Source organism: Arachis ipaensis, chromosome B2 (genome assembly GCF_059453495.1).
Source record: "Arachis ipaensis isolate K30076 ecotype BB chromosome B2, ASM5945349v1, whole genome shotgun sequence".
Taxonomy (NCBI): domain Eukaryota; kingdom Viridiplantae; phylum Streptophyta; class Magnoliopsida; order Fabales; family Fabaceae; genus Arachis; species Arachis ipaensis.
In genome coordinates this window covers 25,076,242-25,088,565 of record NC_142437.1, presented here as the reverse complement: position 1 = coordinate 25,088,565, position 12,324 = coordinate 25,076,242, and positions in this window count along the sequence as shown.

Sequence of the window (12,324 nt, the reverse complement as noted above, 5' to 3'; positions counted from 1 at the left end):
TACAGTACAGATGATGTTAACCGGTACTATTTCTACAGTACAAGTTGATATTCTTTTGATTTTTTGTGATTAAATGAATTTCAAAATTAAAGACTAGTCCTCTCCTAGGTCGATTCCAAAGCAGTCATCTTCATTTTGATGATAACCGCTTGAGGATTCTGCTGACGAAGTAGGATCTTCTTTGTGTTTTTTATCTTCTTCATTTGCGTGATTTGTTGAAGATGTTTTGCTAGCGTTTCCTTTCATTGGGCTCCTGCGAGGGCTGCAGCAATTTGGGCTTTCTGATTGAGAAACAAAGCCGCTTCTGGATCCAAAATCTTCTGATTATCGAGATTATTTTTGAACCATTCTCTGACCCTTTCTGGATAGGCCATTGATGAATCAAATTGAGACCACCATTTTACGTAACCATGCCTTTGTAGGACTGAAAATGATTTGGGGTGGTCTAGTTTTGCATATTTGTATTGCCAGGAAAATACCCATGCCAATGAAAAAGTTGAGAAAAATTTTAATATTACAGAAACACATGTTTCCTGGCTGTTAAATTTTGATTGAAAAAGTTTATACCCTTTATCCGTAGATAAGGGTAGAATTTCTGGAATTGGCCCAAAGAAGTCCCACCATTGGTAGAACCAATTTGGAAAAACATAATTGGTTTTTCTTTTAAAGTAAACTAACCATGAATGTCTGAACGGAGTATTTTGAAACCAAAATACTTTAGTCCAGGCTTCCATGTAGTCCTAATAATTGAAACCTATTGGGTCATAATTTTGAGAAAATTTTTTAATTTTGTTTACATTGTTCCCAAATTGCTTTGGGGACAAAATTCTAAGGATTTAGATAGTTGAATGGGTTATGAATTCAGGATTGGTTTTCTCCTTGTAATGTTTAATAGATACTGAGTCAGTATCTATTAAGATAAATTCGTAAAATTAGCGAGTTTTGTTGGGTGCCAATGGCCTAAAGTGGAATCCAGTAGGGAAAATCTTTGGGATGACTTTGTTTGGCGAGCTATCCCAAAATTCAGGCTCCATATGGATAATGTTTGAGGGTTTGTTTGTGGACATGTAACTGGTTTAGGCTTTCTATGTTTTGGTAGTGATTGTGGATGTTTGGGGTGTTTGGACAATAGCTTTTTCTTTTGGTTTTTGTATGACTATTTTTTGATTGGCTACTTGGGATATCAGTTGAGTTAAGTCAATTTCCTCATCTGACTCACTGTAAATGTCAGCCCAAGATTTTTTGTTAAGCTTGGTGAGACCTTGGTCTTGTAAGGCCAGGAGGGTTTTGATTGGGAAGGCGTAGTCTGCCTTGGTCTGTTTGGCTTGATTGTTTGTTGGTTCATTGGATTGTTGAGTAGCTTGTTGGGTAGATTGTTAGGTAGATGACCCAGTTGGGGTGCTGGACCCTGATTTTTTTATTCGCCCAGGAAGGGCTAGGCGAACGCCTCTGCCTCTAGCAGAGGCTAGTGTTGCCTTTTTAGGCATTATCGTATCCTTGCTTGCCTCCCTGCAAATATTCACGTGTGAGAAAGTCAGGGAGAGAATTTGAGTTATCCTTGATGTGCTCAATATCAAAATCAAAAACACTTAAAATGGCTTGCCATCTGGAAAAAATTTATTTTGATGTGAGATTTTTAACATCATTTTGTAAAACTTCTTTGGCCGATTTACAATCAACTCGGACTAAAAATTTTTTATTGAGTAAATCAGACTGAAATTTTGTTATACACAAAACGATGGCTAAAACTTCTTTTTTGATGGTGGAATAGCTTTGTTGGGTACTATTCCAATGCTTTGATGTGAATGCAATGATACACTCTTTACCATTCCGTTTTTGTTTTAAGATACAACCATATCCTAGGTCAGATGCATCTGTTTCAATGATTTTGAATGCATGGGGAACAGGTAGGTATAGACAAGGAAGATTGCGAACTTTGGTTTTGAGAAATCTGATGATTTCGGAATGTTTGTCCGTCCATGGTGGGGGATTCTTCTTAAACCTATCATGAAGAGTCTTAATGAGATTGTTAAGATTTTGGATGAAATCGGAGACATAATTGAGACATCCTAGGAACCTCTGGAGCTGAGGTTTATCAAGGATATAGTCTGGAAATTTTTCTGCAAACAAAATTGATCTTTCGATAGGAGTTATTGTTCCTTGGAAAATCATGTGACCAAGAAAACGAATTTTTGTTTGGAAAAGGACAATTTTTTATTCTGAAACTGCAAGCCCGTTTTTTTGGATGATGTTCTAAGCGTTACCTGAAACTGGAGGTCGATCTCGGCTGAGATCTTCTGTACGGATCGGTGCCGACGTGTCCGGCTGGTGAGTGGCGGCCGGAGTTGTCGTGTCCGACTTGTTGGACTGACTGCTCTGCTGATTCTTGGTCACCGAAGGGTGGGGGGTACCTGCAAGAGACTCCGATGCTTAAGTTGGCATGAGTATTGAACAGGTTTTTTGTAGAATCAGAGTATGAGTTATACCTGGGTGCTCCAGTGTATTTATAATGGCGTGGAGTGACCTTTTTAGGTAAGATAAGTTAGTTATCTTATCTTATCTTATCTTTGGGTGAGGTCAGCTTATCTTCTATGGAGCCGCCCTTATCTCTATAGGCGTGGGCTGCCTCTGGATATGGGTCGCATTCCTTGAGTTGGACCCTTCTTTGGGCTTTCCTGTCGATTTGGCCGAGTTCTTCGTAAAGAAGTCGGTCCGCTTGACATAAAGAGGTCGGTCGCTTTGCTACTGAACATCCCGGTTTAGACAGCTTGACCCAGGGTATGAACAGTGCCCCTGCTTGAGCTCGGTCTTCTTTGTTTTGGGCGAGTCCTTGACTTCGATCCTTCTCTAATGAAGCCGAACTCAAGCATTTCATCGATTCCTTTGTAGCGGCTTTTGAATATAGAACGTTTTTCTCTAAAAGCGCGCGCTTTTATATCAACGCTTTGGGAACGTGTGAGGGTTTAATACTTTTATTAATTAGTATTAATTGCCCCGTTTTTCTTTGGCTCTTTATTTTGATTTTTGAAAAACCAGAAACGGTTTCTCTTCTTCGCTCTTTTCGTAACTTCTTCGTAATTTCTTCTCGCTCTCTGTCTTTCGCCCACATTTCTGCTTTTCTTGCGTTACGGCGTCACTCGGTGATTTTCTGGGCAGCTTTCATTTTTACGTCTCCTTTTTCCCTTGAAGCTTCTTCCTTCTTCAGGTTAGTTCTTCTTTTTCTTTCGTTGCTTTGGCTTTGTGATGAAGTTTTGATTTTGCTTTAGAGAAAGTTTGGATCTTTCTGTTTTTGTCGCGCCTAATTGTTGTTGAAATGTGTGTTCTAGGAGTTTCTTTATCTTCTGCATGATCCTTTTTGCCTTTTCTGTTGCTTGATGCTTTTTAGGGCTTTGCATGTTCTGTTGTTTCTGTCTGATACCAATACCCAGAAAATCTGCATCTTTTCCTCGCTTTGTTTGAAGATTGCTTTTTTGTTTGATTCCGAAAACGGTTGTGCCTTTGATGGTTTCTTCTTGGCGTGTATTGATGTTTGGGGATGCATGCTTTTTTGATGGTAGACCGTGAGGCAATGATTTTGATGACTTTTTTGTGTTTTGCTTTGATGAAAAATGCCATCTGTTTGCAGTCTTCTTTTCTTGTTTGAGAGGTGCTGGGGTGCGAGCTACAGATTTTTCCTGAAAACCTTGCTTTGTTACTGCCTCCAAAGGATGCCCCGAGACTTTGGTTTGAGTCTTGGGGTTTTCCTTTTCTGTTTGTTCGCCTGTATCAGTTTGATCGAGTTGTTTTATCCCTCGTTCGAGATATTTTTAGTAATCCCATCTCTTTTTCTTATTGTAGGATTAGTTGGCCTCATGTCTTCTCGCAATAACATTGTAGAGATGTCTTCCAGAGTTCCCAAGGGGATGTCCGATTGGCTGGACTCCCTTGTCTTGATGTGTGTTTCTGTTGTGGATGCTGAATTTTGCATAGAGCTGAGGAAGCTTCATAGGATTTGTGGTAACAGTGCCTGGGAGAGGGATTATGACCTTGTTGCTCCTGATTCTGATGAGAGGGTTTGTTTTCCAACCTCCATCGAGGGGGAGCGTCCCTTCTTCTATGCCTATGAATATTTCTTCAGTCAACTGGACATTACTTTTTCTTTTATTGCTTTTGAGACCGACCTATTGTGGTCGTGTAATATTGCCCCATCCCAGCTTCACCCCAATTCCTGGGGTTTTATCAAAATTTTTCAGCTACTTTGCCAAGAGTTAGGTGTAACACCTTCTCAGGCTCTCTTCCTTTATCTGTTTATTTCTGCCAAGCCTGGTGGCTCTTCGAAAAAGAAAGCTTCCTGGGTTTCTTTCAGGTCTGCCCAGGGCCATAAAGTGTTTGCTATGTATGATGAGTCCTTTAAGGATTTCAAGAATTACTTCTTTAAAGTTCGTGCTGTCGAGGGGGCCTGCCCCTTTTTTCTTGATGAAAATGATGAGCCTTCTTTTCCTCTAGAGTGGCAGAAGGATGTGAGAGTGTCTCGCTATTCCTGGGAGATGCTTGACGATGTTGAGCGTGCCTTTGTTGTTGTTCTTGAGGATTTATGGGGAGAACCACCCCATCTTGATACAAAAAGGTTTTTGAATGACCCATCCCTGGTCTGGGCTGTTTTGGGTATTTGCCTGACTTGTTTCTATGTTTGTTTCTTAGTTTGGCTTCCTCATCTTGTGATTGTAACCCTTTACTGTGGCTGATTTTGTATTTGCAGAGATGTCAAAAAATAATGATTCCATGAAGGCCTTCAAAAGGGCAAAGAAGGTAACTGCTGCTCAGAATATCTCGGCCAAGGCGGCCAGGGAGGGATTTTCCCAAGTGTAAGTGAAGCCGCCTGTGCCGAGTTCTCCTGGACCGATGAAGGTGATCCCTACTCCTCGGGTTCGTCTAGCTGACCCTCCACCGACTTCTGTCTCTAGTTCTGGTGCTCCTCCCAACAAGAAACAAAAAATAGTTGAGCCTTTCAACCTTGATGCTCCTGACTTTAATGCAATTGAATTTGTGGATCAGCAAATTGGTCCCTACGGTGCCCTTCCTATGGATGATGTGTCGCTCCTTCGTCATCTGGACTTTATAACTCGAAGTAGTGTTAGGATGGCATATATGGGGGCTGCCCTATACCGGACTGCTCAAAATCTTCCTCTCCATGCCACCAAAGCCTTTATGGAGGAGGCTAAACAGGAGTTTGATCGGATGAAGGGCCTGAAGGAGGAGCTTAAAGTAAAGGAAGCCAAGTTGGAGAAGGATCTGGAGAACGAGAAGGCGAGTTCACTTTCTCTGGCGGCCTCTGTGAGGCTGGCCGAGGATGCGGCGCTGATGCATAAGGACAGCTATGTCACATCCTATCGGGAGGGGATGCGTCTGAAGGAGGAGTTGGAGAACGCCCGAGCTGATTACTCCGAGCTCCAGGGTCATCTTGTTGGCAGCGTAACTGCTGCATATGAGAACCTGAAAGAGCAAGTTTGGATTATTGCTCCCGAGGCTGACCTTACTCTCTTCAGCCTGGATAATGTTGTTAGAGATGGTAAGATTGTCCCTGATGATGAGGATGATGATGTCGAACCCTTCCCTGTGTCTTCTGCCAAGGTGTCAGCTCCTGCTGTTCCTCCTACCGAGGTCGGCACTCCCGCTTCTGATCCTGACTGCCAGATCTTAAACCGGGACGATGGTACTGTGGATGCTATTCCACTCCAGGCTCGCCCTCCTTCTCCTCAGGCTGATGTTGCTAAAAAGTCTTCTAATCTTTAGCTGATTTATTTTGAATTTTTGTGTAGTTGGCCCGGCTTGTGGGCTTTTAAACTCTTTATTTCGTGGTTGATTTATTTTGCTGACACTCTTTCTGGTTGCTTGTTTAGCAACCCATTATTTTGAAAAACACAACGAGTAGCTTCTAAGATTTTGGGTCTGACCCTGAAGCTTTTTTATGTCATGCTTGCTTGCGCCTGTCTTAGCTTCTTTATATGTTTCGAGAATGTTGAAGCCTTGTTGCTCAGAATATTTGAATTGCTTTGTACTTGGAGGTCGTAGATGCGTGGATCCAATTAGCAATCCATGACCGACTTCTTTGTCCTTTTTCAAGTGGTTGACCGACGTCGTCATGTCGATCTTTTCTCGGTTATTTTTAGTAATCTTCTTTTTTGGACCTTGGTCAGGTCTCTTTCAGAGATTACTTTTATAACTTGTTTGTTGTAGGAGACCGACTTCGTTATGTCGATCTCTTCTAAGTTATTTTTGTAATCCTCTTTCTTGGATCTTTATCAGATCTCTTTCAGGGATTACTTTTATAACTTGTTTGTTGTAGGAGACCGACTTCGTTATGTCGATCTCTTCTAAGTTATTTTCGTAATCCTCTTTCTTGGATCTTTGTCAGATCTCTTTCAGGGATTACTTTTATAACTTGTTTGTTGTAGGAGACCGACTTCGTTATGTCGATCTCTTCTAAGTTATTTTTGTAATCCTCTTTCTTGGATCTTTGTCAGATCTCTTTCAGGGATTACTTTATAACTTGTTTGTAGGAGGTCGACTTCTTTGCGTCGTCCTCTTTCTAAGTTATTTTTGTAGTCCTCTTTTTTGGACCTTTGTCAGGTCTCTTTCAGGGGCTACTTTTATAACTTTTCATTTTGGGCTGACTTTGTCGTGTCGGGCCCTTCTAAGTTAAAGTAATCCTCTTTAATAGGGTTGGCCAGATCTCTTTCCAGGGTTTACTTATAACTTGGGTTGACTTGGTCCGACTTCTTAACGTCGGCTAGTCTTTAAGTTATTATTTAGCAATCCATAAGACCTCGTCAGGTTCTTTTTCCGGATCACTTTCAATAACTTCTTACATTATTCTGTGTTCATCTTTGCCGATTTGTAGAAGGTGGTTGCTATCTTTAGATCGTCTTTTAGGTGAATCGCGTTTTCACCTTTATCGGACGATTGTCTTTATCGTGATCGTGCAGTGAAATTGTTTTTCACTTTATGCCGATCTGTTGCTTTATAATCGGACGATGAATGCTTCAGATCAATGCATCTTGGAAACTTGTAGATATCTAAAATATATTTTATCCAAAGGAAAGTGCAAATATATACATGTGGGAATTTTTCATCCCTTTAAGTCGGATAGTGTTTGAGTCTTAACTTGGTGCCTCATTAAAAAACCTTTTCAGGAAAAAGAGTGCATCCAATAGTGAGATCTTTTATCTTTTCTAGCTGTAGTACCTTCTTAGGTTGCAGGCGTGCCATGATCTGGGAAGCTCTCGTCCATCGAATTCGGACAGTCTGTAGTAGCCCTTCCCAAGTACTTCTACAACTCAGTAGGGTCCTTTCCAGTTTGCTGCTAACTTTCCTTCTCCTGGTCGAGTTGTTCTAATATCATTTCGGATTAGGATGAGATCATTCTCCTTGAAACTTCTCGGCACTACCCTTTGATTATATCTGGAAGCCATTCGACGTTTTAGTGCTTCTTCCCTGATCCGAGATCTTCCTTGGATTTCAAGTAGTAGGTCGAGCTCTTCTCTCTGAAGTTGGAAGTTTGCTTCCACATTGTAATGAACCACTCTAGGCGATACTTCCTCAATCTCTACTGGGATCATTGCTTCTATTTCGTATGCTAACCGGAAGAGGGATTCCTTTGTGGTGGAGTGTCGTTCGATACGCCCATAGAACTTGTGGAAGCTCTTCTGCCCAGGCTCCCTTTGCGTCTTGTAATATCCATTTTAACCCGGCCAATATGACTTTGTTGGCAGCTTCGGCCTGTCCATTGGCTGTTCCACGGAGGTGTACTGGTGCTTTATGTTCAAGTCGGCTACTAATTTTCTGAAGCCTGCATCCATGAATTGAGTGCCATTGTCTGTGGTGATGGAGTGTGGAACCCCGAACCTTGTGACAATGTTTCTATATAGGAATTTTCGGCTTCTTTGAGCAGTGGCGTTGGCTAGGGGCTCTGCCTCGATCCACTTTGTGAAATAGTCTACCCCTACTATGAGGAATTTAACTTGTCCTGATCCCTGGGGGAAGGGTCCGAGAAGATCAAGTCCCCATTTTGCAAACGGCCAAGGCGAAGTTACGCTGATAAGCTCTTCTGGCGGGGCGATGTGAAAGTTGCTATGTTTCTGACATGGTGGACATGTCTTTACAAATTTTGTAGCTTCTTTCTGTAGAGTTGCCCAATAAAATCCCGCCCGGAGTACTTTTTTGGCGAGAGCTCGTGCTCCGAGATGATTACCGCAAATGCCGCCGTGTACTTCTTCTAGCACTTCCCTTGTGTTGGAGGTCGGCACGCATTTTAGTAATGGTATTGAGATCCCTCTTTTGTACAGGATGTTGTTTATGATAGTGTAGTACTGTGCCTCCCTTTTTAACCTCTTTGCCTCCTTTCTTCTGTGGGGGAGTGTTTCTGCTTTGAGGTAGTTAATTATGGGGGTCATCCATCATTGGTCTTGACTTGTTATGGCTAGGACTTTTTCCTCTTCCGAGATTGACGGGTTTTGTAGCATTTCCTGGATGAGGCTTCTATTGTTACCCCCTGGCTTGGTGCTAGCTAGTTTCAAGAGTGCGTCAGCTCGGGCATTTTGTTCGCGGGGTATGTGGCAGATCTTATATTCCCCGAGTTGTCTGACCTGTTCCTTGGTTTTATCCAAATACTTTTTCATGGTGGGATCTTTGGCTTGGTAGCTCCCTGTTATCTGTGAGGTGACTACTTGTGAATCGCTGTAAATGTTGAGTTTTTGAGCTCCAACCTCTTTAGCCAGCTTCAAACCAGCTAATAACGCTTCATATTCTGCCTGGTTGTTTGAGGCCGGGAACCCGAACTTGAGGGAGAGCTCAACTTGGGTTCCTTGGTTGCTTTCTATTATCACACCTGCGCCGCTTCCAGTCTTATTTGAAGAACGGTCCACATAGAGATTCCATTCTGTGGAGATTTTCAGGACATCTGTGAATTCTGCGATGAAGTCGGCCAGATACTATGATTTGATGGCCGTCCGAGCTTCATATTGGAGGTCGAACTCGGATAACTCGACTGCCCATTGTAAAATTCTACCTGCTAAATCTGTTTTCTGCAATATTCTTTTTATGGGTTGGTTAGTTCGAACCTTAATGGTGTGAGCCTGGAAGTACGGGCGAAGTCGTCGAGATATTAGAATGAGAGTATAGGCAAAATTTTCTATCTTCTGGTAGTTCAACTCGAATCCTTGTAGCGCTTTACTAATGAAGTAGACGGGTTGTTGCCCACTTTCGTCTTCTCTGACTAGTGCTGAGGCTATTGCCCGACTTCCTACTGCGAGATATAATATGAGCGGTTCTCCTTTTCGTTGCCGAGATAGGATAGGTGGCCGTCCTAAGAATTCCTTGAAGTCTTGGAAGGCTTGTTCACATTCTGTTGTCTATTCGAACTGCTTTCCCTTCCTTAAAGTAGCATCGAAGGGAAGAGATCTTATTGCTGATCCTGCTAAGAACCTGGATAGGGCGGCCAATCTCCCGTTGAGTTGCTGTACTTCTTTGACACAGGTTGGGCTCTTCATGTTGAGTATGGCTTGACATTTATTCGGATTTGCTTCAATTCCTCTTTGTGTGAGCATGAAACCTAAGAATTTGTCCACTTCTACTGCAAAGGTGCATTTTGCGGGATTGAGTCGCATGTCATGCTTCCTTATAGTGTCGAACACTTGAGCCAGGTCGGACAATAATGTCTCTTCACTTTGTGTCTTTATCAACATGTCGTCCACATAGACTTCCATGATTTTTTCGATGTGATCTGAGAAGACTTTATTCATTAGCCTTTGATAAGTGGCTCCCGCATTCTTGAGACCGAAAGGCATCACAATGTAGCAGTAATTTGCTTTCAGCGTTAAAAACGAGGTCTTTTCTTGATCTGGTGGATACATGGGGATTTGGTTGTATCCCGAGTATGCGTCCATAAATGAGAAGTATCTATATCCGGATGAAGCATCTACCAGAGCGTCGATACTTGGGAGTGGGTAAGGATCCTTTGGGCAGGCTTTGTTGAGATCGGTATAATCGGTGCACATTCGCCACTTCCCATTTGATTTTCTCACCAAGATGACGTTGGCTAGCCATAGTGGGTACTTGACTTCTCTTATGAATCCTGCCTCCAGTAATGCTTGTACCTGTTCTTCCACAGCTTGGGATCGCTCTAGCCCAAGTTTTCTTCGTCTTTGTTGTACCGGCCGAGATCCTGGATAGACCGCCAACTTGTGGCACATTAGCTTGGGGTCTATGCCTGGTATGTCTGCGGCTTTCCATGCGAAGAGATCGACATTATCTCGTAAGAATTGTACCAGTAATTCTTTTGAGTCTCCTCTCAGGATCGTACCGATATTAGTCGTTTTGTTCGAGGTGTCTCTGATCTGAACCTTCTCTATCTCACCTTCTGGCTGCAGACGGAGTTCTTCTCGTTTCTGAACTCCGCCAAGCTCAATTGTATGAAACTCTTCTCCTCTGCCTCTGAGGTTTAACTTTCGTTATAACAGCGGCGTGCCATCTTTTGATCTGCTTTTATTGTGGCTATCCCCTCTGTAGTTGGGAATTTATGCATAGATGTGGAGTTGAGACTATTGCGCTGAGTTGATTTAGTATTGTCCGACCTATTAGAGCATTGTAGGCTGAACTCACATCGACCACAGTGTAGTCTATTTTGAGTGTCCTGGATTAGTTCCCTTTTCCGAAGGTTGTATGTAGTGATACGTATCCCAGTGGTTGTACCAGGGTATCTCCCAACCCGAACAGACTGTTCGGGTATGCCCTAAGCTCCTTGTCTTCTAGGCCGAGCTTGTCGAAGGTAGTTTTGAATAAAATGTCGGTGGAGCTCCCTTGGTCTATTAATGTGGGGGTGGAGATTGGCGTTTGCCAATATGATGGTGATGACCATGGGGTCGTCGTGTCCCGCGATGATACCGGATGCGTCTTCTTTAGTGAATGTGATTGCAGGGATGTCGGGTGCTTCCTCCTTTCCCTCGACATGATATACTTCTTTGAGATATCTTTTGCAAGATGATTTGGAGATTCCTCCCCCTGCGAATCCGCCGTATATCATGTGGACGTGTCTTTCTGGTGTACGAGGTGATCACGCGGTTCGTCCGATATCTTCGTCCCTCCGTCTCTTTCTTTGGTCATCATCTCGGGTGGCCAGAAACCGATCTAGTTTTCCTTCTCTCACCAATTTTTCTATGATCTTTAAATTGAAGCACTCGTTGGTGAAGTGCCCTCGCACTCGATGATATTCACAATATTCATTCCGGTTTCCTCCTCCTCTTTTGCCTTTGAGTGGCCGGGCTGGGGGTATTTTCTCCGTATGGCAGACTTCTTTGTATACGTCGACTAGGGATGCCCTGAGAGGGGTGTAATTGTGGTATATTTTGATTTTCTCCCCTTGTCGATCTTATTTCCTTTTTGATTCCTTGTCTTTATCTCGGCAGGGGACCCTGGATTTTGAGGTTTCTCCCAACCGAGCGTTTTCTTCCATGTTGATGTATTTTTCTGCTCGCTCCTGTACTTCGTCTAAGGATGTAGGGTACTTCTTTGATATAGATTGGCTAAAAGGTCCTTCTCGTAGGCCATTGATGAGTCCCATGATGGCGGCCTCTGTTGGCAAGCTTTGTATGTCCATGCATGTTTTGTTGGATCTTTCCATGTAGTTGCGGAGGCTCTCCCGATCTCCTTGCTTGATCCCCAGTAAACTGGGGACGTGCTTGGCCTTATCTTTCTGGATGGAAAATCTGGTTAGGAATTTTTTGGCCAGGTCGTCAAAGTTTGAGATGGGGCATTTTTTAGGACAAACGGCATTACATTCCATTCATATTGGCCGAATAGAACTGTAAATGCAGTTTTATACCTATCAGATTCTTTAATCTGAATTTGCCAAAAACCAGATTTCATGTCAAATTTTGAAAAGATATTTGCTGAGTTTAATCTATTGAGCAAATCTTTTTTGTTTGGAATGGGATAACAGATCCACTGCAAAGCTTGGTTCAAAGGTTTGTAATTGATGACAAGTCTAGGGGTTCCTCGTTCTATCTCAGCTTGTTTATTGACATAAAAAGCTGAGCAAGACCAATGACTCTTACTAGGGCGAATTAATCCTTTATCCAAAAGATCTTTTATCTCTTTTTGACAATGCTGCAAAAGCTGCTCATTCATTTGAATAGGACGAGCTTTTGTAGGGATTTTTGATTCTTTGAAATCTTTTTCATAAGGAAGATCAACAATGTGTTCTTTCCTTTTCCAGAAGGTATGAGGCAAGTTAGAACAAATAGACTTTTGAATTTGATTAAAGAGATTTTTGATTCTATCTTGGATCTT